This window comes from Ambystoma mexicanum, chromosome 8 (assembly GCF_040938575.1).
Source record: "Ambystoma mexicanum isolate Mex_15411 chromosome 8, UKY_AmexF1_1, whole genome shotgun sequence".
NCBI classification, from domain to species: domain Eukaryota; kingdom Metazoa; phylum Chordata; class Amphibia; order Caudata; family Ambystomatidae; genus Ambystoma; species Ambystoma mexicanum.
In genome coordinates, this window is record NC_090929.1 from 1,095,194,349 (window position 1) to 1,095,221,200 (window position 26,852).

General features: G+C 45.9%; 1 protein-coding gene across 2 annotated transcripts in view; it reads right to left on the bottom strand.

Annotated features, from left to right (window-relative positions):
* The window catches only part of FAM131C (family with sequence similarity 131 member C), a 634,923-nt gene that overhangs the window by 576,947 nt on the left and 31,124 nt on the right, over positions 1 to 26,852 (bottom strand). The window lies entirely within an intron of this gene.

The window sequence follows — 26,852 nt, forward strand, 5'->3', positions numbered from 1 at the left end:
GATTTGCTATGTAAGTAGCAATAACCTCAGCCCTAAATTGCATAAGCCCTCCATTCTTTAAGTATTGCATCCAATATTTCCCCCCATTGAAAACAGCAATTGCCTGTGCATTTTAGCCATATCCCCATAGAAGAATCTTTTGTTTGCCTGTGGATTTCAGTCATCTCCCCATAGAAGAACCCCTTGTTTGCCTGTGTATGTTAGCATATCCCCATTGAAAAACCCCTCATTGGTCTATGTAAATCCTTAGTATTTTGGAAAGTAAATCAATTAATTCCCCATTGAATTTCACTGGATCGGGATTGGTGGAATTCAAAACCAGCAATCTTTTTCCCAGTGTTTTTGTTAATTGTTATAGTTATAAAGTGTTTCCCAAAATATTTAATCCCATTGTGATTTGAGAAACAATCTGTCCCTTAAATTGGGCCCTGATAAACAAATGTCCTTTGCCACTGTCATTCCTCTTTGCATTTGCTACCCTAACCCAAAACCGATTTTTCCTTTTTGTAAGCTAACCCCTTTCCCAGAGCCAACCTGTCATTTGCAGCCTCAGTAAAAAAACTAATCCCATTTGCATTTTCTTTTCCATTGAAATTAAGCTTAATATCCCAAAAACCAATTCTCTGCGTCTGTTCCTCTTTCCCTCGTGTGTGGTCAAAACGATTTTTCATTTACATTCCCTTTCCATTGCCCATGTGTTGTATATTCTAAAAATCTCCTTGTGTACTGATAAGTATTCCATAAATACCCTTCCTGTCTTTCTAAACATAAGCAAGCAAATTCCATGTTTTCTATCTCTTTCCCCTAGCAGTTGTGAGAAATAATTAAAAAAAAAACATTCTTCCATTGGTGCTCCCAAAATGGTTTTTCCCCTGCTTTGCTGGCTCCCCGTATTGTTTCTGTGGACACCTCACCAAAACCGATTTCCCCCCTGTATTCTTACTCCCTGCCGCTGCCTTCCGTTCAAAGGAATCAAGTCCAATTGATGTTTGTGGGGTTGAGTGTTGCAGGGGGAGTGCAGAACGCTAGTGCTATCATTGTGTGGCAAATTGTTATTTTTCTGTTCTGCCATTAAAATAGAGGAAGTAACTGTGACAGTATATCTTAACCGGGCTGTTTTTTAGAGATTATTGCATTTTGTGTTGCCACAGCATTGGTGGCTGTTGTAATTGGTTGAGTTTCCTTTGACATTAACTAATAAATAATACATATTCTATTGATACACACCGGTCTGGTTCCTACTCCATTGTGACATGGGGTGTTTGTGGAGGTTGGGTGCGAGACGGGTTGGAGGCCTACTCAAAAAGAATCCATAGTATACTAAGAAAATAAAAAACACATTTTATTGTGCACCACATTCATTGTAGGGGAAGGAGTTCCTTGGCTTGCGTGTGCCGTGTAATAAACCGTGACAAGTACAACAAGTGCAAATAGAACAAGGCACCAATAAATGGTAACACCTTGAAAGAGATTCCTCCAATTATGTATTTAAGCCCGATTCAGCCTTTCAGAATAGACCAGTGCCTCTCAGAATTAAATAGGCTCATGTTCATTAGCCCTATCATGCATTAATCCTTAGTAATTTCCCTGAATCTGAGCAAGGATATGCATCGTCAGAGAAATGATTCAGGAACTCACACGAGGTTTTAAGGTGTCTCAATGCATCAGAAGAAACGTCTTCAGAAGATGAGATGGAGGATTCAACAAATCCACCAGCAGCAAACTGCACTAAATCATCTCTTATAAAAGTCACAATCAGGGTCTCACCGTTACTGTGATTTGACTGCGAGCACACTTTTTTGCACTCAACAACTGGTGTACCCAGTGTTTTGTCATTTCAATTAATTGTATTACATGTGATTATGTAAATACATTTCTGCTCTATACTTCTAATGTTTGGAAAAAAAGTTTGTGTTTAATGGTTTTAGACAATTTTTAAATAATGTGAAATTGTCTTATGTAAGTGATTTTGTAAATTAATGAATTATTGTCTTATGTTTTAATGTTTGGAACAGTTTGTCTAATGGCTGTGTATGCTGTATCTTTTATGAATTTTCTACTTAATCCAAAATAAATAAATTACTGCTACTATTTTAAGAACACTATACACATAACCTTAACTCACACAACACAGCACATTTCAGAAAACTTAATTTAACAATAGTGTGGGATCTAAGCTAGCTAACTTTCAAAGTCAGTGCTCTGACGTACATGGGTAGTGTGAGGTAAAGTTACTTTTTTAGTGTTATGAGCTTGGTTTGTAAGAAGGACATAGCTCGCTTGGACTAAGTGCATGTACCTTAATATCAGCATTCCCCCAGTTTGCAGAGTTTCCATTTAGTTATATTTGGACTGAGTGTTTGCACCTTAAACTTGCTTATGATGAAATGGCATCTGCCAGGATGTACTCGCCTGAGCTTTTGTGATTAGCTAGTTTATCTGCAGTAAATTGGGCTCTGCTGAACAGACACTGTTAACACATGCTCTTTAACTAACACTGGGCAGTGTGTATAAACTCACCTGATTTTCTATTCTGGCATTCCCAATGTTTGCAGATTTCACCTTTCGATATATAGCAATGTTAGCTCTTTAATGGGTGTATGAGTGTGATTCTGAGAATGTATTTGCATGTGCCGAGTTGCCATCCATGCGTATGGTACATGTGTTTTGTGATTAAGTATATTCTGTCCATGTTGCATGTGGGTATGCGCATTGTGAGAGCATGGTTGAAAGTTCACGTGTGTGTATCACAACTGCTTATGTGAGTATGAATATTTCCTCCATGTCATCATTGGACTCTGAACACAATGTATGTGCCTATTGTTTGTTGTATAGGCATAGCAAGGAAATCAAATTCAAGTTGCAATGTACTAGCCAGTTATAAAAGTCACTCGCCACCTCCATTCTATACATACACACAGCACGCTTGTTCTCACTCGCCAAGAGTCAAATATCATATCAGTAGTCAATGGCTGATGAGTGCACATTTTGCACCCTGGATAAGCATGTTACGTGAGAAACGTAGGTGTTTATTGTGTTCACATTTTATGTGCATGTGACAGGCATATGCACGGTGCTTCCATGCATCCTGCATGTTCTACCTGTGTGTTTATTGGGTTATCTCTGGTGCATATGTCTAGCATAGGGTGTCCATGATGTTCCCTTTGGACTGAGTGCTTGCACGTCAACCTCGGCTATGAAAGGACATGGTTTTTGTGAAAGGGGGATCTTTCCAGAACATTGTGTTCTGCTGAACAGACACCCCTTTCACATACACTCTATGGGTAAATACTGGTGTCAGTGGTCATGCCTGACCCCCTGACCTGATTCTCATGTTGGAATTCACATTATTTGTAAACTTCACCATCGGTAGAGACCGGAACTCTTTTAAAAGTGTGGGTGTGATCTCTAGAGTGCAAGTTTGTATGTGTGGGGTTACAATCCATGCAAACTGTATGTGCGTAATGTGTTTGTCATACATGTTGTCCTTAGAGGGCCAACCAAGATGGCCGCCTTGGTTTAGGCTCCCGATCAGCCCTGCATCAATCCTGCATAATCCTTGCTATTTTCGGTGTTTCCACGTATTCCCCGGTAAAACGACGAACCCCAGTTGCCTGCACTTGAAATTTGAAGAAAATCGGCTGCTCCAAGACATTACACGGCCGACAGGGTCTGGAGGCCAAGCCGCGTCCTGCAGGCCTACCGGGCGCAGGCTAGAGTGCGGCCACCGATGCCCCCCTACAGAAGCCCGGAGACTTCCTGCACGGAGACCTGGCGTGCTCAACAAGTGAGGCGTAACAGAGACGCCCCCCCGACAGAGCTGCGAAGGATCCGGTGTTTCCGCCAGGACCCGGTCGCTGTGAAGACACTGTCGGGAGGCTGGACGCGAGGCTACCTGCCGCCGTCGCCCCATCCCCGCCCCCCCATCCGAAGATCGGACAATACGCACCAGAATCCAGCGATTCGTCGGAGGTGGCGACGAGCAGGGCGGTCCGGTGAAACCCGGGAGGGCCGAAGCGCAGACACAATCCGGACAGCCCGGAGTACGAGCGGACGGCCACGTGTGGAGGTAAGGAGTGGGAGGGAGGTCGTAGCCATCCCTGTTCCGTGTAGACACGGACTCGGGACCCCCCCCTCCGCCTGTGCGCCTCAAAGGGCAGGCCCGCCTGATTGCCGCGGGGGACCGCATTTCGCCAGCCCATAGGCGGCCCACATTCTCCTGGCCCCAACACTCCAGTTGACAACGGCAGCATGGCGAGTTGAACACCAAATCGGATCAGAGTCCCGAAGCGACACTCCGGCGATATCGGGGGTCCCCCAACCTTTTCCAAGTAAATAAACCTTTAATAAATATTTCAAAATACCCGCTGATACAAGCACGGACCCCCCCGGGACCGCACGCTACATCACCTCTGACACGGGGGTCCCGCTCCAGGAGACCCTCCCCCACCTTTCTTCCCAATCAGGAGGGAACAGAACTTGGCAAGAGCAAGAGCTTTGTTTTTGTCAGGTGACTCTTCGCCCCATCTGGTTCTCGGGACCAGTACTCTCAGGACACTACGAGAAATCCTATTTAGTGAAGAGCCCCCGGAGCACCCTGGGCAGGGCGGACTGCGCCCCACCAGCCCCCTCCAAACCCTCAGTCAAGATGGGAAAATACGATAAATCCCAGAGGAAACTAAACTTTGATGGCAGCTCAACCCCAAAAGCACTCCTCATTCAGGAAGACCAGGCGCCCTCTTCAGCATGTCCAATCCAAGAAGAGGAATCAGTTAATCCGTCTGAAATCAAAGAAATTCTTCTGGACTTGAAGAGCGGCATCGGTAGCCTGAATAGCAAAATGGATGGTCTAGCTTCCAAAGTAGACTTGATGCAACATCGTATGGACTCACACACTGAACGCATGAATGAAATGGAACAAAGGGTGTCTAATCTCGATGATAACTCCTCAACCCTGACAAACAAAGTCTCGCAACTTGAAAGGCAAATGAAATCTATTATTGATAAATGTGAGGATTTGGAGGGCCGATCGAGAAGGAACAACCTACGGATATTAGGAGTGAGAGAACACCAAGTGCAAGGGAAAATGGAGGACTTCGTGGAGTCCCTTTGCATATCCCTATTTGGTCGTGACGCTCTATCCCAAACCTTCATAATTGAGAGAGCACACAGGGTACCCTCGTCCAGACCGGCCCCAGGCTTGCCACCCAGGCCAATCGTAGCGAGACTTCTTAACTACAGGGATCGCGATTCCATCCTTCGGCTGGCCAGAGAAAAAGGCGAACTACTGCATGAGGGGGACACAATCCACTTTTATCCCGACTTCTCCCCGGCGGTCCAGGCTCAGCGGAAAACATTCGCCAATTTTAAACAGAGACTTAGAAACAGTCAAGTAACTTATTCAGTGCTATTCCCCGCAAGGCTTAGAATACTTCACGAGGGGAAAGTTCACTTCTTTCATTCCCCCGAAGACGCCAATACTTTTTTGGATCAACTGGGTTGTCCAGTACAGAACCAGGCTCGGCCAAGACCTCAAAGAGACAGAAACCTCAGGAATCCTCCATAAAACAGTGGAACCACATGGTCCATTGCAGGCATAGTCACGTTGCTGAATACACCGGATCACATACACTATACGTAAGACGGGGCTGAATCACCAGGGGAGCTCCTGGTGGCCCTAACACATCGACCGTTGGGGTCACCTGGGAAGCCCCGAGCGCCCCTAGCACAGCCACTGTTAAGTTGTTTCGTTCCAAGTGGGGCTTGCTCCGCCGAGGTGAAGTTTCACCCCCGGCATGGTGGCTCCAGGGGTTATTTTGGTTGTTTGTTGGTTCATGAGGAACCTCTCGGTGGGCCAGTTGGGGGTTGCCCACCCTTCAGAGAGAAATGTCTCGGGCCTGTTAGGGTTAGCCCGCGGTTCGAGCCCTCAGAGTTCATTGGGAAAGTTCAGCGCCTCCAGATCCCGACCATCCTGCTTCTCACCCGCTCTTGGCCCATCATCTGCACCTTCGCCTCAGCCGGGCTCCCCGCCCTTGAGCATTGACCCTGGCACCAGTCCGAGCATAACTAGTCCTTCGCAGTCCACTAAAATGGCAAAATGGCCCCATATAAAAACTAAATCACCCCATTCAATGTCTTAACGTGGAATATAAGAGGCGGCAATATCCCCGCTAAAACCAGAACAATTCTGCATTACCTCAGACGCCACAAAGTGGACGTGGCTTTGATCCAAGAGACTCATCTCACCCCAGGGAAGGATCATCAGTGGGCCAAGAGCTGGGGTTGTCACAGATACTTCTCATCCTTCTCCACATACTCGAGAGGAGTCGCGATTCTCATACACAGGAGGCTCAGTTTCAGGCTACTTCATACGGCAAAAGACAACGAAGGAAGAGCGATTCTAGTGTGTGGCATCATCGCAGGTCAGAAAACGACTTTCATTAATTCATACGCGCCGAATGTGGACGGCCCCGACAATTTCGGCTGGGTGCTAACTCAGCTCTCCTCTCACGACCCCGCACCAATATTCTGGGGTGGGGACATGAACACGGCTTTGGACCCTACAAGAGATAGATCAAAGGCCTCACAACAACCACCCTCTAAGGCCTGTCTCCAAATAAAGGAAATTTGCAAAGCGTTTGATCTCCAAGACATATGGAGAGTCTCTAATGGGGAGCTGCGAGATTTCACCTTCCATTCTGCAGTCCACAACACAAGCTCCCGGATCGACTATTTCTTCACCTCCAAAAATGGCCCCCTGACATGTGGCCGGTGTTGTATCCACCCGAGAGCGCTCTCAGACCACTCACCACTCTTCCTTAAACTCATGCCATCCAACCCCACACCGCCATTACAACGTTGGCGCTTTAAAGGGGGCTCGCTACGTGATGAAGTCTTCGCCTCTGAATTGAAGGAAGAGATAGACGTGTTTCTTCAGGCCAACCTGGACTCGGTCCCCTCTGCAGGCACCATCTGGGAGTCTTTAAAATGTTTCATTAGAGGAGTATGCCACGCCAAAGAAAATGGTATCCTCAAACGCATAAGGAGCAAGTTCAAAACCAGCGAAGACAAATTAAAACAACTTGAAACCCAGAACACGGACATAGCCGACCCGGAGTCCGCTGTTGCCCTGAAAATAGAACTGCAAAAATTCAATGCCGCAGCGGATCGAGAGGTCCAATTTTTAAGCCGCCCCAACCAAGTCCGTCAATACGGCAAAGGCCAAAAACCAGGTGCCCTTCTGGCGAATCTAATCAGAGCCGACAAAAAGCAGTACCAAATGGAAAGGATCCGAACCAAGCAAGGCGAGGTGCTCCACACTGACGAAAAGATTGCAGAGGAATTCAGTCGATTCTACCAGGATCTCTACAGTGCTAAACTTCCAAAAGACTCAAAGGCCCCACTGGAATATCTAGCAGACACAGAGCTCTACTGGGTCGAACAACACCTACGCGAACCACTGAATGAGCTGATCTCACAAGACGAGATTAGAGCGGCCATAAAGACCCTACCCTCTTCTAAGGCGCCGGGCCCTGACGGCCTAACGGGAGAATTCTATAAAGCCTTTGCAGATACCCTGGTTCCTCTCCTGGCGGCTGTGTACGAAGAAGTGCTGGAAGTGGGGTCTCTCCCTCACTCCTCTTGTGAAGCCAATGTCATCCTTTTGCATAAACCAGGAAAACCACCAGAAGATTGTGCTTCGTACCGCCCTATCTCCCTGCTCAACCTCGACAATAAAATACTTGCCAAGGTTCTAGCCAATAGGTTGATGCCCCTGATGCCTGCCCTTGCACTAGCAGACCAAGCCGGATTTATACCAGGCCGCAATACGACCTTCGGCATCCAGAGAATGTTCGGAATCATCGAGGCACTAGACCCCACAGATCAGGCAGTTGCGGTCCTGCAAGATGCCGAAAAAGCGTTCGATTCAGTGGAGTGGCCATTTATGTTCATGGTTCTCACCAGGATGGGACTGGGTGCCCGTTTCATCAAGCTCGTCTCGCTCCTGTACACCAAGCCACAAGCTAATATCATTGTAGGCACCGCAAAATCAGCTTCAATAGACCTGCAACGGGGAACAAGGCAAGGCTGCCCACTTTCAGCTTTAATATTCGCCCTGGTAATGTAACCACTAGCCTCCAACCTTCGTGAGCTCCAACAACAGAGAGGTCTCATCATCGGCCCACACAGGCTCATCGTTTCCCTATACGCCGACGACGTGGCGCTTTTCATACGAGACCCTGAAGTTAACCTGAACCCAGTCATGAGGGAAGTCATCAAGTTTGGGGCGGCCTCTGGTTTAAAAATCAATCATGCTAAATCAGTCGTCTTTCCACTGACTCGTGCCACAAAGCAGTCTGCAGACGAATTCAATCTCACATGGAAGTCTGCCAGGGTTCGGTACCTGGGGGTGCAGCTGTCTCTGGATCGGCACGAGGTGTTTCGTGATAACTACGAGGAAGTGGTCAAGTCCCTTCAAGACAAGGTCTCACGCTGGAAGTCACTTCCACTAACGCTCTGGGGGAGGGCCTCCCTGGTTAAGATGGTGGTCCTGCCTAAACTTCTGTATCTCTTCAACAACATTCCTCTGTTACTACCGCAGACCTTCCTGAAAAGACTGAAAAGCTTGGTCCTTGAGCTGCTCTGGGCGGGCAAACCAGCCAGGGTGGCACACTCAATATTGACACTTCCCGTGTCCAACGGGGGGCTAGCCCTTCCGGACTTGGAGAAATACTTCTGGGCAGCTCAGGCACAATACCTCAGCCACTGGTATGCGACGCAAGCAGTCCGCCCTCATGTACAAGTTGAACGCGCCCTGGCGACTCCAAACTTCCTGACTGCAGTGGTCTTTGGCCGGATTCCCGTGCCTTCCCCCACGATGAATGTGGTACTCGTGACGTACAAGGCCTGGAAGTCCCTAGCCCACAAGCTCAGGGTGCAAACAAGGTACTCTCCACTCCTACCAGCCAAGTTCATTCCTGGAATCCCCCTAACTTCAGAAACGGTCTTTCACCAGTGGGCTGACAAGCTGCACATACAATCCCTAGGGGACCTTTTTACTGAGCGAAAATGAAAGGGGGCAACACTGCACTGGACGTATTCCTCTATTTTCGGACCCGATACACTCTGCAGACCCTTCTTCCGGAATTCCTGAGTCAACCGCCAACCTGGCAATTACTGCATGACGTTATTCAGGCACGAGGTGAAGGCAGGCTGGTGTCGCAAATTTACAAAGCACTAATCCCTTGTGCGACCCCTGCCAATACAGGGGCAAAATCCGGATGGGAAAAGACACTAAACACAGTCGTTTGAGAGGAGGATTGGGGCTACATCCTGAATCAGACTCAGAAGATCGCACTCAATTCACATCTCAAACTCATCCACTTTAATTTCCTCCACCAAACCTATTACACACCTGAAAAAATTAACAAACATCACCCTGACACGCAAGCGGAGTGCAAGAGGTGCGGATTATTATCCGCAAACTTTGTCCATCTGTCCTGGGAGTGCCCTGAAGTGGCTCCCTTTTGGAACTGAGTGTTGGACACGACAACGGCGATTGTAGGAGAAGCAATACATCCGAGACAAACAGCAGCTTTGCTGGGTATGACGAGGCTGCTATCCGCCCCATCAAAGAAGATGACTGGTATTCTGCTGACACTTGCCCGTAGGAGAGTCGCTATGGCATGGAGCCGGGGTCCCCCTCCATCCTACGCAGCCTGGCGTAATGACTTACTCTACTACCAAGATGTAGAATCAGACTTTATAAAGCTCCTTCCACAACACGCATGCCCACCCGACATATGGGGCCCACTGACAATATTCTTGATGAACGAAGCAGAGGCCTCTTCAGTTGGTACATCGAAGACCGGTGGCACACCTTTGAGGCAATCTCATTCCTGACCAATTTTCCTCTAGTCATGGATCAGGAGTGAGAGGAAGATTCCCCTCGATGACACTGTTTGGGTGTAACGGGTGAGGGAGGCGGGTGGGGGGAGGGGAGTTTGGTTGGGAGGGCTCAAAGCGGCGGCGCAAAGTTAAAGTCCACCCTAATGTGGGTGTGTATTTGTATGGTGTGTTAAATACCAAAAATAAAGTTTTTAAAAAAAAAATACATGTTGTCCTTGTTTCATGTGGGCATGTGTATTCTGAGATGGGGTAGAAAGTTCACGCATATGCATCCCAAACATGTATAGTATTATTGTTCTTTTTATAATTACTAAGGTATTTATCGAGTGAGAACTTAGCTTTGGAAAACAATAAAGCACTTTACAATCAAAGGGGGGAAGAACATGGTGATCGAAGCAGAGAAGCAGGGAGCTAAGAACAAGGGAGGGGGAGCAATTGGTAGCAAGGGGTCTACATGCAACCACGGGTTGAAAGATTGGGTAGTAGATCGCCCAGTCTCAGGAAGGGTGGGGAGGGGTGGATGTGGTCCTAGGCCTTAGGGATCAGGTACCGTGAAGAGGAGGGTCTTGAAATGTAAAAGCGGGGGGGGGGCCAGTCTGCTCTTGAGGAGGAGGAGGTTCCAGAGTCTTGGGACGTAGACAGAAATGATCTGTCTGCACACAAGTGTTCATATTCCACTCATTTCTTTTGTTCTTCCATGGATTCCAACTGCAATGTATGTGCTTACTGCGTGTTGCATGGAAGTATATATGTTATGCGAGAATTATAGGTGCCTAATGAGTTCACCTGTTAGGTACATATATCTATTCAATAAATGTGCACTGTGCATTATGGATGTTATGATTGTGAGTTGTGTGTGTTGTCTCTGGAGCATATGAATATACCTTACCGATTGTGCATTCATTTGAATAGTCCGATTGTGATTTTCGTGCTTTATTGCATTCCCAATGTAATGTTAATGTGTATTGCATTTTCTCCATGCATGCCTATATATATTGATGTGTTGCATATGTGCGTGGATCATATTGCATGCCCGTACGTACAGTTGGTGGGTTTTTTCTGTGGAGGGTATCCAGGCTCGGACTAACCTATTGTGCAATGCCCGGACCAAAACACAAAAAGCTTTTGTGGGCCAATATCTTTGGTCAAAGTGGGCCACATTTTGGCCCATGTGGGCCAGTTTGATAAGTTACATCACCCTGCAGCTAGTAGTTTTGACCAGTGTTACTGAATAAATATTCTTTAAAATGCACAATTTGCATCACATTTTATGAAACAAAAACCTTCTTGGGTACAACTCAAACAGTCTGTCACAAAAGGAATGAATTGCCATTTGCAACTGTGGGCCACTTTTTCTTTGGTGCCCGAGACAATGTTATGCCCCAGTCCGACCCCGGAGGTATCTATGTGTGTGTATGCCTGAGGGCAGACAGAGGTTTGGGGTGTGTGGATATGTTTGTTATATTAGTGGGGTGTGTATGCAAAGTCATTCCACCTCCATTTTCTGCGAGGGCTATCTGTGGCTACCGGACTCTGGGATATTCTGTGCGGACTGAGGGGATATTTATTAGCTTTTACTGGGCCTGCTTGGTTTTTTGTGCTGTCTTATATTCCATGAGGATTTTACGTTGTCTAGGCCTATTGTGCCCTGTTTTATACTGCAGAAACCCCGCATGGATTGTGGGTGCATATGTTTACCCTGCGCATTGCTGATGATGTGTTTATGTTCATGAATCGATATTTATATACAAAATTGTCACCTGCAAAGGCGTGCATAGATTGTTGCTCCAAATTGCAGGCTATCTCCAGCTGGACTGTTGTGCTTTTCTACATGGCTGCTCTGTTCACTAGTTGCAGGAAAGGTTTAGTTCGGTATCAGCTAAAATCCTGAAAAATCGAAGCAGCAAATGCTGAGTCATGCATCCGGGAAGGCTGCTTTTTTGGCTCTAAGAAAAACCCAATGCAGAAAGCACCTATTTTACCATGTCACCACACTTGCATTCAATATTGGGTAGTTCAAGTCCATACACTTTAAGTCTTGTGAGGTAGTGATGTAGCATGAGTTAAGGTAAAGTTTGTAGTGTGAAATAAAGGCATGTCCAATGCGCAGTTGAGCTGCGCATTTGACATGCCTTTATTTCCTGTTTTATGTGTCCTGGTGCTTTCTAGGGGGCACCAGTGGAAGGTTCCCAATGCAGCAGATCCAGACACTATCATTAATTAGTGGTATTAACTAGCGCACTGCTACCTTACGACCCCCAGGTTTTCGTGTTGCTTGAAAGTTTGTAGTGTTATAGGCTTTGCATTAGAGAAATAGTTCATTAGGACTGAATGTTTTTTTTCCTGAACACTGGCATTACCAATGTTTTTATACACTTTACATTTAATTGCACTTATTGTTTGTAGCTGAACTTTGACGTTTCCAGCATTTGTAACCATTCCACGTTGTTACCTTTGGACTGAGTGTGTGTCCCCTAACTCTAGAAAGATGCTACCTTCGTGGGGGTCACGCTCCTGAGATCCTTTGGTTTTTGTGGACACCGTGAAGGTGGTTTCTCTGCAGGAAACTGTGCTATACTGAACAGAAACCATTGGACATATATTCTCTGTGGTCAAAGTGGTGTTAATGATTATGCCCGAATTGACTTCAGGCTCAGCGAGAGTGAGACATAACCAATGACATTTCAATGGATATGGGTACACTTCTGCTGTGCACAGTGCAAAGACATGCCAGTGGCCGACATTTCAATTGGCCAAATTTCACACCCAAAGATAACATGTAACTTCAAGTGTGCACATGAAAAACTTTGCAGTTGTTTTCATGTTAACTCCCTTTAAGAGCCTATAGGCCCTGGGGATAGGGGCTAATATAAGACCAATGCATATTGGCACACCTGACTCTATAACTGCTATAAAAAAAAAGAGTCCATGGAAAGTATGGCATGAATCAGAAAAGTCTGTTACGGGCTAATTGTACATGGAAGCAAGGGGGTTTATTAAAATTCATAAAACCCATTGTTAAATCCCACTGGCATTACTAATGCTCTCTCACAGCCAGTGTCAGTGTCCGAGCACCACACACATTGGATGTTAGGTAATCTTATATCAAGGAATATTTGGCCAAAGGGGAACATTGCAGTGAAAGGATTTCAAGTTACCAAGCTTGCCTCACTATCATTGGTGCAACACTCAAATGCAGCATCTGCCGAGAACGCTTTTCCTCTTCTGCAATAATATCAAAAAGTTTCAGTGCCTCACAGGAAACCCTTTGTGATGCCCCAAGTGAGACCTGCACACCTCACCAGTGCTCGGGATGTTGAGCTTTGAAGATTGGGCTGACACCATAACATCTCAGTGGATCCTGCTTGGCAGGGAATGTCTCTGCATCGGAAGGGCCTATGGGTAGAGTGACTATTTTCTCCAGGAGGGAGGACATAGGCAGAGCTTCAGCAGCATGAAAGCTCGGGCTAGGGACAGGCCATGCCCATCATTTTGATTGTTCCCTGCATGCTTAACTGTGCCCCTCAGCAACTGCTCTGCCTGCTTAGAGTTATGGGAATTGCTCGGGAAAAAAAGGATAGACACTTCTCTAAGACGTCATCACCATTGGACACTAGCAGGAGGCTGGGAAGTCGCAAATACCATCCTAGAATTTCCAGGTCAGGAAAAGATCCAGGGCTATGCTAATGTCGGCACTGTGGGGACTCAGGGCTAGCTAGCCTTTTGGTTGTATCCCCAAAGCTTCTATCCAGGGCTACAACCAAAAGACCCGGGGTATAGCCCTCTCAGCCCCCCCTAGCAATGCCTCTGCCCCACACTGTTGCTTACCCATTGAACGCGTTGATCATTTGATATCCCCTTCCATAGAGGTGAAGGCAACAGTTCCAAGGAGTGTAGAGACCCTCTCTTAATGTCCTTGAGGGTGAGAAGTTCCACTGCTGGAAGACCATTGGTGAAACCTGCACTGAGGACGCTCTGAGCAGGGGACTTAAGTACTCACAATACTCCCCTCCCCCCACGTGACAAGTTTAGTAGAACATATCGCCTCTGAAAGCATCTCTTTCTAGACCCCCAGCACGCTTTCAAGTCCAGAAGCATCACCCCTGGCACTGCCGTGGCTTAGCATTTGAGTGATTATCCCGATGAATTGTGGGACTGCAGTGATCCAAATTAGAAAATTGCAAACAACACTTTGTTAATCAAGGTGTGATATACCCGTGTCATTTCAAATAACTCTAATTCACAGAATTTACATGTATGAATGTGTACAATTAAGAGTTAGTTATTTACGGGGTAATGGAGGAATAGAGTGTGTGAACCTGACGGTTACACGATAGTCAGACACGACCATGAAGGCGCAAGAGGTGGCGGTATCGCCATTATTTCCAAAACGAGCCTCTCCCTCAGGCTATTCCCTACCCAATTGTTTCAATCATGCGAAACTTTATCTGTCAAATTCCAGATAAATAATAATCAATCACTCACTATTCACCTATTATATAGACCTCCAGGTCCTCTAGGTACCTTTGAAGAGGATCTTCATAACTTACTCACTAACAACCTTAAACCATGTTCTCAACTAATCCCTCTTGGGGACTTTAACCTAGGTTTCCAAGACATTACGGATACTAATGCTTCAGTGGTAGCCAACACGATTCACGCACTAGGCCTAACTCAAAATAGTTGACAAGTCCACGCACTTGAAGGGGATAACGCTTGATTGCATAGCAGACTGCAATTGTGCAGCCACTATCTCTTCCATAATGCCCTTACCCTGGACAGACCACTCACTGGTGTCCTTTAACTTAGCCACTTCCAGATCCAACCCTATGGCCCCTCTACTGGCACCACCATGTTTAACTAGAAATAAAAAATGCATTACTCCAGAGAAAGTTATCCTAGCCATATTACCCACCCTCAACGCACCCTCAGAAAATCTAAATCCTAGCACCTTAGTGCAGGAATTTAATAACATTGTGCTCACTACTCTAGATAAACTGGCACCTCTCAAACTTAGATCAAGCAAACCTAAAGCTCATCTAAACAAATGGTTTACACCACAGCTAAGAGACCTACGTATCCTGAAAAGAAAAAGCAAAACCACTTGGAGGCTCTGCCCTTCAATTGATAACAAAGCTAAATTAAACTCTCTCTCTGCGCTATACAAAAAAGAGGTTTGACAGGTAAAACGCAACTCGTACGACGATCGTATAGCCAAATCCAATTCTAGTATGAAAGAGCTCTTTTCCATACTAAAGCAACTTGAGTCTCCAATCGCCATACAGGACACCTGCACCAAGGACAAATCTTGGTGTACAGATATCCAACAAGCCCTAGCAAATAAAATGATCATACTTCAAAATAAAATTCAGCAAAAAAAAGAAACACTGAAAATTCAGGACCTGCCTAAAATCGCCTACACCAATAATTTATCGGAGAATAGCAATACCTTCCACTTTTCCAAAATGACTACCCTGGAAGTAAAAAAAATCATCCTTTCGCTCAAACCTTCCAATTGTAAAGGTGACATCTGCCCAGCACAACTAATAAAAGACGCTGCTAGAGAATTATCTCCCTTTATTACTAAACTGATTAACACATCCTTTGCCTCAGGCACCATCCCGGCCAACCTTAAACAGTCCTGGGTGCCCCCCTCCTTAAAAAGCAGACCTTAGACCCCCTTATCCCTACGAATTACCACCCAATTACCATGGTACCGTTTCTTCTTAAGATATTGGACAAAGCTGCATACAACCAGATTCAAAAGCATCTAGAACTACATAACCCCTTAGGAGAGAGACAATCGGGCTTCCGTCCTTTACATGGAACAGAAACTGCCCTAATGGACTTGAAATCCCAAATTGACGAGCTGACAGACAAAGGAAGGACAGTACTCCTGCTACTTCTGGACCTCTCAGCTGCCTTTGATTTAGTGGATCATAAAGTGCTCTGTAGTCACCTGGACTCGGCCGCCCACTTCTCCCCGGAGGCCATCAGATGGATCGAGTCATTCCTGAGCGAAAGAACCATGAGAGTCTTCTCTCCCTCAGCAGCGGCAGATCCTGCCTCCATCTTGTGTGGTGTCCCCCAGGGCTTCTGTGTCTCCCCAACTCTATATAACATCTTCACCAAGCCCCTGTTTGATGATCTGGACCATCTAGGTATCACCTACACTAACTATGCAGATGATACACAGATCCTCCTCCCGCTTTCTGGGGATCACGTGAAGGACACGGAACTGGTGAACAAGGTATATCTTATCATCCAGGTATGGATGGCCACTCATGGCCTCTGTCTGAACAATGATAAGACTGACTTGATAATCTTGGGCACCCAAGCCAATATTAAAAAACTAGGCCAGGAATTCTCCTCCTTCAACATTGATGGGAATATCATCCAAGTGTCCAAAGATGTAAAAACCCTTGGATTCTATTTTGATTCCACCCTATCACTTAATAAACAGGTAACATCCCTTGCCTCATCTACGGCTTACACTTGCAAATTGATAAGAGCTGGTAAACCGTTCCTTTCTAACCACAGTTGTTTAATCCTGGCCAGAACCTTAATCCTCTCCAGAATTGATTATTGTAATGCACTATATTCCGGAGCTAATAAAACTACAATTCAAAGATTACAAACATTACAAAATAATGCCTTGAGAGCTGCACTAGGTGTAAACAAAAGAACCCACATCTCCTCTGCCAGACGCCATCACAAATGGCTGACCACTGACAACAAAATACAACTTAAGATGCTACCTCTGACCCATAAAGCCCTCAATAACTCCTCCCCCAGATACTTGATAGACAAATTCCACAGGAGAACCTCTCTCAGACCGACCAGAGTTGTCAATTCTAACTGTTTGACAATACCTAACTTCAGACTCACTACGATCGGCGGAAATAGCTTCCCTGTAAAGGCTGCAAAAACTTGGAATTCACTGCCACAAGACCTGAGAGGGGACCTGCCTAACCTTCGCTTCAGAAAAAATGTCATTCAACTCCTCACCTCTACAGACCTTAGCTGACCTGTGTCCCTACCTCCCACTGTAATCATTTGCGTCAAACCATACTGTATATGTCTGTAATTCTGAATGACCATACCTTGAATATTGTATATTTTGTAATTATCTGTGATCTAGAGACCTTTATTGTACATTGCATATCATTCTATGTTGTAACCATGTAAGCTTTGCATTTTCTTACTGCTGCACCCTGCTACCCTTGGGTCTGGTGCACATAAAAAGAGAATAAGACAAACAAACAAACAAACAAACAAACTTTTGTTTTATCACTCGTTATTCAATAATGAATGTTTTCAGACCCTCTTCTTTTGGTGCATTGGATCAGTCACTTGGTTGGTTTTCATTGAATGCCTATATTTTCATATATATTCATTTTGAGTCTTACCATTAAATGAGTGTATGACCTTTGAGTATCAAGAATTCAATGTACATCATTAATTCCCTTTGGGAACATTGGAAGAATGTTGTGTGTAGGTCAGCTTTTCATCTAAAGAATTTGAGCATATTTTTAGACTTTGAGCCACCTCTGATCACGGAATTGAGCTTCCCGAAGCATCACCCACTGGAACAACCATCATCTCTACCACTATGCTTTTGGAGCCCACCCAGAGAGCCTGCCGAGACGTCCTGTTGGAAGCCTCCCCACTGACTGATTCTTTCGGAAGACCTTGTCACATCAAAATTCCTAGACCATGGAGAAGCACCAAACAGCCCAGTTGAATGGCTTCTAAAGAGTTTGTGGTTGTAACCTGATGGATTAGGTGGCCTTTCCCAAGCATATTATGTACCCTGAATCTATGGACTTTATGTTGGGACCTTGAGAATAATTTGTTTCCCCTTTCCTACCTTAGACAACACATACTAAAGTAGCTAGCTTAAAGTAATGGATTCTGCAAGCATGCTGAGGGGGCGTTTTTAAAAGTTCATTGCCATTTGCCATGCCCTAGAATCCCATGAGCCACCTGATGTGGCCACATTTCTTGGTCCTAAGCACTGCAGTATTTAACTTTTGTTAATGCTGAAATGTTGTACACACCAATCTATGTCTAATGATTTATGACTAATGCACCCAATGATGAAACACTTGAAATGTTATGTTTTTAATGTTATAGAATCATAACCCAGGAACTCCTGAGCCACATGATGGGCCTACTCTGACCACTTAAAACATAAAACAACAGTTCCACTGTGATAAAGAAAAAAGTTCAATAAATCTCAAAAGTAATTCTTTTTGTTACAGTGTTACAATCATTTCATTTCTACTCTGACCACTAGGCCTGTAGCATGGCCTTTGCCTATGCCCGAGACACCCCTACCTCCCCATGTGCCAACTGGGAATAGCCTTTGGCTATGCACCATGCACCTGTTAAAACTGAGAGGACAAGTGGGCATGTTGTCAGGCCATGCTATGAGTCCACGTTGCCCATGGCATGGCCCTCATCTATGACCAGGGCACCCTCAGTAGCCATGGCAGGTCCACAGGCTACCACTAGGTCTGCTCACTTGTCCATAACACGAAGAGTCTGCAGGCCAGTGGTCAAAGTGAGCGGGAACGGTCAGCAAGTGCAGTTCTACTATTTTCACCATTACAAAACAGATCTTTGTGAAATTTTGTGAAATGCAAGCAATATTCTCCACTTTCCCACCCAATAGCAGTTACAGCTAAACGGAAATCAGTTTCAACTCAATTGGCTGCCTAGCCTGAAATATGTGTCACTTGTTGCTCCCCTCCTTTCTACGCTTTACCCCACCGCGACCACAGTTCCATTACTTTTTTTGGTACACTTCTACCTCTGCTGCAGGCTTCCAGCATCCCCACAGACCCAGTCAGCCACGTGGCCGTGCATAGTGCTCCATTTGCCTGGTGCTTGGCCTTTGACCATGCCCAGGGGCCTCTTTGCCCTAGGAATGGCTTGTGGTTATGCCCCAGGCACACCCAAATCAGTCCGTGTGGCTATGTGCAGTTGCCACTTTGTCTGGGGCATAGCATTCAGCCATGCTATTGGACCCCGATGGTGGGCCAAGTTGGGTGGCCAGGTTGCCCAAGTCATGGCCTTTGTCCATGCCCCGGACAAGTATTCATTTTGGGTCTATGTGATACCACTATCCCTGCAGACCCTGTCTCCCACCCGAAGTGGCCATTGGGCATGTCCTGAAGCCATGCCCAATGCCCCTTTGCCAGCCATACCCCTGACATCCCACTAGCCGTGGCAAATCCACGGGCTGTCAGGCACCCCACTGATCTGTTTAACCACACAAAGTGTCTACGGAACATGACCTGCAGTCAGGCATGTTAGCCAGGTTGCCTGGGCATGGACTTTGATCAAGCCCAATGTGTCCTCAGTCGCCATGGTGGGTCCATGTGCTACCTAAAGTTTGCAGAGCTGGTTGCCCACCCAAAGTGGCTACATGGCATGACCTGCAGTCATATTCAGTGGACATGTTGCTCACGATATGGACTTTATCCATGCCCCAGTGGCCCAGTGGCCCTGGCACGTTTGCAGTGTACTACTAGCCCCCATACCCTGACCACGGGTCTATGTCGGGTGCATGGGTTTGAGCGAGGCTCAGGTCAAGTCTAAGACATGGCCCAGGACTTTGGAACCAGCCATGATCCGCACGCCAGCTTGCATGCCTGCAGCCCTTACCCTGGGCAACTGGCAGGAGGCCACAGGCTGGGTATGCATGCCCTGTAGGAAAAGGCCATAATTCAACCCTCTGTTGCCCCCCTGACTAGGACAAGAGACCTCTCCCTCCAAAATGAATGCAATATGCTCATTGTTTCTACATTTTCACATCAGGTTTCATGGGCCCACAGTAAACATCAGGGTCATGCTGTGGCAACCATTTCAAAAGTTATTCCTAGTCTCAAACCATTTAGATTAGCTGTTTTCAGCCAGGCAATCCGACTGCCTATTACTAAAATTTGGAGACTCCTCACAGGCCCACAAAAGCAAATTGGCCACTCAGGACTATACAAACAGCCATGCAGGTCTGCAGACAGGTTTCAGTGGCAAAATATCTCTGACCTGACCATACCTCTCAACTCACACGCTTTTGGCGGGTCTCACCCGCCTTGTAAATAGCTGACTCAACCGCCAAGCCTCCAGCAAGCCCATTCATTTCAATGGGCCTCCCACCCGCCAAAAATTAAATCGGGTGTTTTCACCCGCCTTTGCGACCCAAATGGTTGAGAGCTATGCCTGACTCTGATCACTTTTTGAAAAACGTAAAACATCGCCAAGCAGATTTGCACCATACAGGGGAAAGCACGCATTCAGGAAACCAGGACTTTGCTTGAGTAGCAGAGGCCCCCCTCCGCAGCCCACATGCTACAAGAGAGGTGGGGGGGAATGCTGGTCACTCACACTGCTGCAGGGCCCCTGCTACACAAGTAGCACCACAAGGCATCCAAACATTTTGCTGGTTATTTTTTGTTTTCACCTGTTTTAGGCCTAATTGTAGGAAATGTGGGCATGCTTCCCTGAATAACAGGAAGCAAGCCCTATTTTCATAGGAAAGAAACCCAAAACACGTGGAATCCTACAACAATGGTGAGAGGGTCCCGATGCAGAAGCCCGACCATAGAGAATCACCAAAGCGGCAGCAAAGGTAAGTTAAACAATAAAGTGTATGTATGCATGCGTACTTAAATGTTTTGCAATGTTAGAGTGAGTCTGTGTTTGTGTGTTTCCATGTGTGTGCCTTTGTATGTGTATGTGTGTGGCATGAGGGCAGCGACTGCATTATATTTATCGCGACATTGCAGTCTTATTTTGTATATGCAACGTGATGTCATCCACGTGCTTCATTGGGCATTTTGGCTACAGGTACATCCAAGTGACTTACTGTTACCATGCTGGCAAAGATTGTAGGCATAGTTTCATGAAAGTGATTTACAGTTACTGTGCTGACATAGTGGGTGCCCTTAGCTTCATGAAAGTTATTTACAGTGACAATTCGGGCATAGATTGTGGCTGAAATATGAACGTGATTTACATTGGAATTGCTGTCATATTATGGGTGCAGAGTCATAAAACGATTTACAGTTTCACTTCTGACATATAACATTGACACACCTGTATGAAAGTGACTTACAACGCCAATGCTGGCATATGTTGTGGATGCAAGCATAATGAAAATGTTATAAAATGCTTCTGTGTACTGTTGGTGGCATTTATTTCATGCATCACCCTAGAAAACCAGTTGTAAAATATGTGGATTTTAACACATTTTTCTCAAACATTGTCTAAAAAATGCACCATTTGAACACATTATTTTATTTATTTCCTTGGGGGGAAGCACCCAAACCTTTCAAACTCCCTTGCTATACTGGGTAGCTCAAACCAATTTTTGGGAGATATTCATGACACTCAACTAAAAATATTTGCCTGTCTGCACAGACCTTGAGCCGTTTACTATGCTAGTGCCCCCTCAGGGGCCACCTTCCACCCTGATACCAAAATCTACCTCAGACATTAGCACGCACATAATAATATTACTGGCCACAAACTGGTGCCTAAATATTTGGGTGTCAGGCGCTGCCTCTGTTGTTTCTACGCTAGAGGAAAGACACAATGCACACCTGCAGCAGTATGATATTTATGCACTGTGTGCATGCTTGGTGGTCCAGTACTGCCCGTGAGTCAGTGGCGCGGACTGCAGTTCTCTGAGTAGCTTTTGGGGTCCCTTCAGCAGGACTTCCAGGGGAACCCACCACATTTGGTGTGAGTCCACTGCAGGATCTTGCAAAAGTATGGTAAAAATCCCTCCACGATTTGGGCTGTAGGTGTGAGCAAACTTCCCCTTATGAAAAATCAACTGGGGAACTCAATTTCTGGAACCTCCATTATACCTTTGACCCAACTTCCAGCTCTACTAAGGTATCACTTGAAACTTTCCAAAAAGAATCAGAGTTGGGGGTAGACTGTGTTTTTAAAATCTAATCTTCACAAACCGTTTCCTACAAAAGACTGACCCATTTCTGATTTTTAAGGAAACTTTTGTGCAAGTTCAACAAGGAGGGCGTACATTATTTGGGTGTGAGGGGCAAAAATGCTCCAGCCCAAACCACTGCAAGAAGTCAGGCCAAAAAATAGCGAGGAGCAGGCATCTGATCTAAAAACTGTTCTTCCGCCAATATGATGGAAGCATTTCTTTTAAATATACTTAAATATGGCCAAATGGAATAGTGATATGTAGGTCACCTGGGAGCAATCCGCAGACCCACCGATCCCTCTTCAGACACAATAATGGGTACTTTGATCCAGGTCTGCAATCTCCCTACCGGAGGACTCAGGACCTTGTTTTAGGGACCTAGTAAGGAGCAAGCAAAGAGTGTCTAAAGGAAAGCTAATCTGGCATCTTTGAGGGGGGTGGGAGGGTGTTAAAATCACAATTCCACAACTCAGAATTTATGCAGGGTAGGGCTGGACCCCATGCTCCAAAAACTGTTCCCATCTTGAGGTAACACCAACCTAAAGGAGGGCATGGGGTGTAGAAGGCCAGATGTCACAATATTCCCACAAAAGTGTTCCTAAAAATAACAGTTCAAACATGGTGAACCCCTGACCACTGAGAGGGTTTTCAGACCACCTGCAGCCTGTATCCACCCCCAGGTCCACTAGTACATCCAGATTTCGGACCTAGAACATGACCTATGGAGCAGAGAAGTGGCCTGCAGACTTTCATAGAGGACTTTAGGACATTAAGAGTACCGTTGTATACTCCTTCTAGGGATTAGTAAGGCCCACTCTGGCAAGATAGGGGCTTTTAGAATGGCTGAAGACCATGCTCTGGGTCCACGAATCACAAATCATGGGCACAGAGTATGTGCAGTGGTCACACTGCGGGTAGTTTGGGAAGGTGTATGGTGCAGCCGATGGCCATCCTAGGTGGGTCTAGAGGCCAAGTCTGCTGGGCGCATTGGGGGGCATGTGTGTACCCAGAATGGAGCCAAATGTCCTCCGACAGTCAAGGAGCAACTGTGCATGGCCATATGCCATTCCAAGTGGGTCTATTAGATGGTGCAGGGATTCCAAGGCAAGGCCATTGGCCCTGCCCCGCCAAAGTGGCCACGCACAATAGGTCCATCAAGAGGTTTAGGGGTTTGCATGGTGCAATGCCAAAAGGCCATTCCCTAGCCCAAGGATCCACTGGTCATTTCTCTAGAGTGGCCACGACAGGGCTTCAGAGTGTCTGGGGCATGCTAAACGGGAGTAAGGCCCTGCCACGACCAATGTGCCCACCTGGCAAGACTACACGCTATGCCTGGTGGGTACCATAGATATGATATGGCACATCATATTATGGTCACAGTACACTACTATTTCACAAGATTCCCTGTACCTTATATTTAAAACAAGTGTTGTGAACTCGTGGTGGTGTGTTTAATGTTAATTCTTATTGGAATGGATATTGTTTGTATTAGGAAACTACTTATTAGTACTGAGTTGTTGTACTCATTTTTGTTCTCAACATTTCTAGACTCCCTCTTTTTGGGAGGTAGTAACTTCAACCCTTTCTGTTACACTTTTTTCCCCTTGATTTCCTCTTTTTTGGTGTTTGGCGAACATGCTTCAGAGCGTTCCCTTCGAGCCCATTTGCTGTTCATAATGTGGGATTGTTGTATATGGGTGTTTTGAAAAACGTTATCGTAAGTATATTATCTTACGCGTATTGCTGCTGGTTATGATGTGCTCATGGTTGGGGCTTGTATGCAGTGGATGTTGTGCTGAATTATATTACGTGCATGTAATTCAGAGGGTATTATTCTGAATACACTGTTGATGTTCTTGAGACGCACTGGTATAAAGCGCATACAGGGCCCGATTCATGGAATATTTGCCCGGTTCGAAGTGAATTTTCACTGCAGAAAAGTGACTTTGCACTGCCGACACAAACCCTGATTCATGGAACTGTGCAAAGTGTATTTTTACCATGCAAAGTCTGGGCAAAGTCATTTTGTACTGCAAAAATGACTATGCGCTGACTTTGCACAGACATTGCACGGCAAAACTACACTATAGGGCCTCATCACGACTTCGGCGGTAACCCTTAAATCCGGCGGTAGCACTATTACCGCTGGATTTAAGGGTCTGCCGAATCAGGGCTTCGGCGGATTTCGCCACAGCTCTGAGCTGGGGGGAAATCCGACGAAAATTCGCGCTATTCCCGCCGGCGGTATTAGCGCAAAGATTCCCCATTGAGCCCAATGGGGAATGGGGCATTCCCGAATGGGCTCAGTGGGGAATGGGGACTTACATTACCGCCGAACTCGTGATCCGGCGCTATTAGTGCCGGGGAGTTCGACGGTAGGGCTAATACCGCCCGCGCTAATAGCGTTACCGTTATCGCCCAAGTCGTGATGAGGCATGCTTCCATGGATCAAGGTTTGTGTCGGCAGTGCAAAGTTACTTTTCAGCAGTCCAAATTCACTTTGAATCAGGCAAATATTCCATGAGTCAGGCCCATAATGGTGCCCTTTTTTCGTAAAAGAGAATATTTTGAGTTTAGATAACTCAATAGTCATGTCAGGCAAAGGCCCCTCTCCTGAAGTTCAGCTCAGGAATGGGAAGGATCCTAATGGAAAGACAGAGGGTCCCAGTCATTTTATCTTCACGCCCAAGTTCCGAGGCTGTCCGAATGAGTATATATGGTTCATGTTTACATTTTGCAAAAGTTTTAATGTTAGGATGAGTGTTGTGAAAAATGAAATTAGCACCAGGCCCAGAATGCATTATCCACCTACGGATACACGCATACAAAACAACATATAGTGGCCATTCTTCTGTCACCAAAATGCTCTTTGAAAAAAAGCCCACAAAACTTAATTCAGGCTATTTGTACCCTTCTCGTGTCTCATGTGTTGTTTTTTTTTAGACGTGTAATAGGAAATAATGTATATTGTTATTCGAGAATATTGTTAAGGTTCTTTGCTCATAAGACAATTATTACTGTGACTACAGTATATACCAGAAGCGATCATTTAAATTCAAAATTGTACACTTTTTAAAAGAGCCATTTCCCAATGTTAGTACAGTAAAACAATTTAACTTTTTTGTTAGCTTCTTTTACCAAGAATAGACGACATTTTGCCCTCTAAATATCCTTCCTTCTCAGAAAGGACTTTGCTCAAATTAAAACCAAAGCTCTGTTTCTGAGGTGGGCAATGCTTAATTGAGAGATGACAATGGGAGAGAGTGCATAAAAGATCAAGGGAAGAGAGAGAGAGAGAAGAGAGACACACACACACAGACACTGGGACAGACAGAGAGCTAGGAAGAGGGTAATTGAGGGATAGAGAGACACATGGAGACAGAGATACACAGAAAGAGGGAGAGAGAGGGTGAGATGATAGAGAGCGAGAGAGAGAACTAGATAGAGGAACAGAGAGAGGGACACAGCAAAGGCAGGGCATAGGAAGAGAAGTCGAGACCATACTGACAGAGAGATTGCGAGAGTACCAGACTGCACTGACACAGAGAACAGAGCCGGCAAGACCACACTAACCTAGGAGATAGAGATAGAGAGAGTGCAATGACATAGAGAAAGACAACTAGAGAGCATCCCAGGCTCCATATACCGAGAGGGAGAATAGAGACTGCATACCTGACACTGTGACTCTCTCACAAAGGGAGACAGAGTGAATGTGAGAGAGACAAAGTGCAGAGAGTAAGCCAGAGAGAGGTAGCTAGATTGACATATGATACACCAGGTGCAGCTAATATATCAGCAATTGCCATTCTTTGGTTAAGCATCAGTCATGCATTGCACATTTTTAGAAATCCCACTAGACCTGTGGGCGAGTTCCTTAGTTTACATACTCGACTGAGAGAAATGCACTCGCCCAATGGTGTCCGGTGAGTGCTTTCTGTAAAGTGGTGCATGTCAGCATAAGCACCCTTCAAATGTGGTGCAATGTTTCCACTGTCCAGCTATGTACAATAACACTTGTATTTGTCATTTACTGCAGGTTTGTTTGCAATGAATGTCAAATACAATTTTTAGACATCCCCATGCTCACCATAAAGGTGAGTATGGGGATGTTGTGAGCCCTGAATTCTAACATGCTAACAATTTTGGTGCTGTTGGACTAAATGGTCAGAGTCTTTTCCAGAAGATTCCTTTGCAAAGTATTATATAGTTCTGTGCAAAGCAGAGAACAGTTATGGGCTGCTGATAAAGATGCCAATTCATTCAAGCGCCCAAAAGGGTTTTTAACAAACAAGGTTGGATAGATTTCCCAAATTTACACGAGAAGTTGACGCCTGGTTCATCTCGAAGGCTTTGCCTGGTTTGGTAAAGAAAGGGGGACCAATGATCCATAAAGATATATTGTCCATTCAGCCCAGCGATAGTTTGTGCACCCAATTCAAATCTAAATCTATGAATGTGATTCGCTGTAACCAGACTGAACGTTTTTGGCCCAGCCCCCATTTCTGATTTTGCACTGCACTGCAAAAACTATAGAATACAATAGCAGCCCCTGAGGGCATGTCCTGGCCATGGGGAGGGCAAAACTCTACCTAAGAGAGAGTGAGACACATGTTGCAGCAGGATTCGCAGTCTCAGCAGTGTCCGCACACCTCATGCTGAAGATGCTTTAAAATGTGTCTGTGGACCAGGTACTGGAAAACGTTTTGAAAGGCTCTAAGGCAGGGGCGTGTCCAGACTCTCTTGACTAGGGTGGCCCAAGTGGAGCACTGACATATGCAGGGGTGGCGTGAAGGGGTAGCATCTTCTCTTGTCTATTCTACTGTTCTGCTCTCCTCTTTCAGTCTCCCCGCCTCTCACCTGGCCCCCCTCAAATCCCTCTAACACTCTGCAATCCGTACTCTCTACTCCCTCTCTCCTCATAATTCCATCTCGGCTTCACTTTCTTCTCTCGTTGGCTCTCCTTTCACTCCCAACTGTCTTG